Source organism: Humulus lupulus, chromosome 2 (assembly GCF_963169125.1).
Source record: "Humulus lupulus chromosome 2, drHumLupu1.1, whole genome shotgun sequence".
Lineage (NCBI taxonomy): Eukaryota > Viridiplantae > Streptophyta > Magnoliopsida > Rosales > Cannabaceae > Humulus > Humulus lupulus.
Genome location: NC_084794.1, coordinates 160,626,962 through 160,630,885, shown reverse-complemented (window position 1 = coordinate 160,630,885; position 3,924 = coordinate 160,626,962).

Here is a 3,924-nt window from a genome sequence, read left to right as displayed (position 1 = left end):
CCCGGCTTGGGTTAAGCCTGGGGAGTTTAATTGAGAATCTGGGACTATATTTGATGATTAATCGGGTATTGGGTAGCGAGCGGGAATTATTAGGAATACTTGAGGAATTAGTGGGAATTTGGGTAATATGACTAAAATGCCCTTTATGGACATAAAGGTTTAGAATTAGTAAGGGAGGGCATTTTGGACATTAGGCTTGCAAGAGATAAAATAAAGAAGGTCTTTACACTTAGTGGATTTAGTAGAGAAAAGTTATAGGCTGAAAAGAAAGAAGGAAAGAAGAGAAAAGAAAAGAGAAGGAAAGCTGAAGGGTTTGGCCTTGAAGATACGGTTTGTGGCTCTCCCAAGCATTTCCCTTGATTTTTCTTGAGGTTAAGCTCAGTGGAAAGCTAGGGTTAGCTGAGCATCAAGGATCCTAAGCTAGGCTTGAGGATTGGCAAGGGATTAGCAAGATCACATCAGAGATTTGAGGTAAGTTCTTGAGGTTTTCGGTTTTAGGGTTTATCTGGTTTTGAGCTGTGTTTTTGAGCTAAATGGATGGGGTTTTTGGGGAAAACAGGTCAAGGTTGTCAAGGTGCAAGCCAAGGAGGCCTAGGATTCAGTTCAAGGTCGAAATTCCACCCACGGTATGATTTCTAAGACCCTATCCTTGTTGTTTGAGTGGATTTCTGGTTTTTGGGTTGTTTGTGTTAGATTTTGAGCTTTTGGGTTGCTTGAGCTTGGGATTGGGTTCTTGGGATGCTTGGAATGAGTGTGAGGTGTGTATAAGTTTGTTTTTGGGCTTGGAAAAGAGTTGGACAAGTTTGGGGTTTAAATGGGAGAAGAAAATTGCAAGATGCGATTTTTGGTTTTGGTCTGCTGCAACTAGCGCTACAGCGCTAGTCAAGGGATCTAGGACTTCCCGGGGGCTCGGGATTAGTCCTGAGGCTAGGTTTTGGACTTGAGGATTGGTGATGACTTTGACTTGTGGATTTTGCTTAGGTAGGCGCTAGGGCTCGAGTAAGATCGTGCTCAAGGAGTCAGGTTGATCAAGGCTACTAAATCTAAAGGTAAGAAAACCGTAACACCCGAGATTAGGGCATGGCCCCACTGTGTGATTGCAGGGCATGGCCCCAGATTGTATTATGTGCAAATGTTTAACCTTAAATGAATCATGATGTGTGTGAATGATTATTTCGAATGTACTATATGTGTGATTATAATGAAATGAACGGCAAGAGCCGAGTGCGGCGTAGGCCGGGTACAGCCGTGGGGCCGAAAGTAACACACAGCACATGGGATGCTTATATTTAGGGTGGGACCCAAGGGATACATGAATTATCCTCGCGGTGAGAACCGAAACCCCAGGCTTTGGTAAGGCCTCTGGGGCGGCATGGCCGTACTTGTTTATTATGATGGTTTTCCTATTTATCAGTGAATTATACCAGCTATATGATTTGCATATGTTATGTACTATTTGGGTTTTCTTGCTGGGCTTCGGCTCACAGGTGCTCTGTGTGGCAGGTAAAAGCAAGGAGTCAGTCAACCGGCCATGAGTATGGAGAGCGTGGGGGCGGCGCGTACATGTTCGGCCTGCCCGACTGCTTTGGTTGGGGGCATTTTGTATATGGCTGTATTAAATCATTCTTTTGATAACTGATCAAGTGTAAATCTATTTTTGAGTTTTAAATATTTTGTAAACCTTATTTTGGGATCCCAGATGTTTTACATTTAACGTTTTCAATGAAACTAATCATTTTCGAAGAGTACAGCCTTAAACTCTGGTTTATTCACACTTTTGGTTTTAGAAACCACTTAGAGTCAATTAAATGCACAATTTCTGTTTTAAACTCACTTAGTAACGACTCTAAGGTAGTAGGGCGTTACATCGCCTAGGTGGGGGCTTCGCCGGAATACTTGTCCCAAGCTTTGGAGGAGTCCTCACGCTTGAGCTTCTTGGATGCAGAAAATGGCGGCCACAAAGAAGAGGGTTTTTCTTCTGAGATGAAGGGAGAAGAAGGAGAGAGTTTCTGAGAAATTTCGAGTAAAAGGGTGGCCCATGCATAGGGTGGCCACCCCTTTTATATATACGCGAAGGGTCACGTTAGAAGGGCCGTTGGATGGCCCTGATGTGGGATCCAAGGCCCTCCACTCGAAATATGAAATGACGGCTGGGTGTAGGCTAGGCCATTAAATGCGGTTCTCGGAAGAGGTACCGTCGCCAACCACGATGTTCCACGTGTCAAATGCCTGCGTAAAGAGTGGAAGGCGAAGAGTTCGTGGGGAAGCCTAAAAGCCCCTACTGTGGCCTTATCCGACGTCGAGTGCCACGAGCAGGGGCTTGGGGGGCAGATGTACGCCCTGATTTTCCCACGGGCTGATTAGCAAGCTAAGCTGCGGCCTAACCTTGATTATCTCGCGGACATCCCTCGCAACCGGACCTGCATCGTAAGGTCATACCTCCTCAGCTCGAGGATGGTTGGGGGTTCGCCTCTGATAACTTAAAGACAGAGGCCAGGCTACGACGACCGAAGGTCGGGTCAAGCATCCAGCCCACAGTACGAGCTGGGGTTGAAGGATGTGACCCTTCATAAAGTCAGCCACGCAAGGTAAACGTGCATATATCAGACATCACATGTCTGATATATCCCTGACTTCTCAGACACGCAGCAGGAACGTGCGTATTCAGACATCCTCAACTAGGATGGGCCGTGCGGCCCATTATCCCCTTACCTATTGATTTGACCACACTTATGTGTCAGGTTTAGGAATTAATCATGAATGTCACAGAGTCGACATGATGGGTAAGAAGGTCACGGGATGGCCTTCTTACCAACTCCCAGGTGCCTTCTCCTATAAATATGGAGACCTTGGGAGTTGATAGGGGTTGGGTTCTTTCTTGTAAAAAAACACCCTATAATTGTATCCCCTGAATATAGCAATAATATCAACTAGTGGAGTAGAAGGATTTTAACCTTTGAACCACTTAAAAAACGTGTCCCGGGTAGCCATTTCTTTTTCCTAAGATCATATATCTGTTTCGGTTCACCTTTAGCACTAATCCTTTTCTCTTCTTTTCTAAATTTCCTGTTGGCGAAGAACCGCGTCAACAGTAGTCACAATAACAAATTATGGAATTTTATGATATTCATATAGTATTATTCAAATAATAATAATTAACAATCAATATATTCAAAAATTCATCTCAATTATTTATTTCATAAAAAAATTGTCTAATACATATGCTTTCAAGGGCACCATTCCTAACATTAACAACATGAAATTTGATTTTCAAACATATATTATTACTCAAAATAATATTCACACAGAACTAACCACCCCGTTCTAGATAATAGTAGGTGTCTGAAACATGGGGTGTGACAATACTTACAATTTATAGAATTTTCGTCTTGAAACATAAAAATAAATGGGGATATAACTCTTTCACTTTGGCCTTTGTCTCCCAAGTGGCTTCCTCAACGTCGTGGTTACACCACTAAACTTTAACCAATGACACCGACTTGTTCCTCGACACTTTGCCTTTTCGATCCAAAATTGCCACCGACTTTTCTTCGCAGTGTAGTTGAGGATCAATGATTATTTTCTCGTAACTAAGCACAAGCGTGGAGCATTCACATATTTCCGAAGCATTGATACGTGAATCACATCATGAACCTGAGACAATGCTGGGGGAAGGGCTAACCGATAAGCCACTTTCACAATTCTTTCCAGAATCTTAAACGATCCAATAAACCCCAGACTCAATTTTCCCTTCTTCCTGAATCACATAACTCCTTTTAATAGATCTATCTTTAATAGCACCTTGTCGCCAACCTCGAACACCAGGTCTCTCCTTCATCAGTCAGCATATTTGCATTGTCAATCTATCGAAGTTTGTAATCGTTGCCTACTTCGCCGGATATCCTCAGCAACTTGATCGACCTC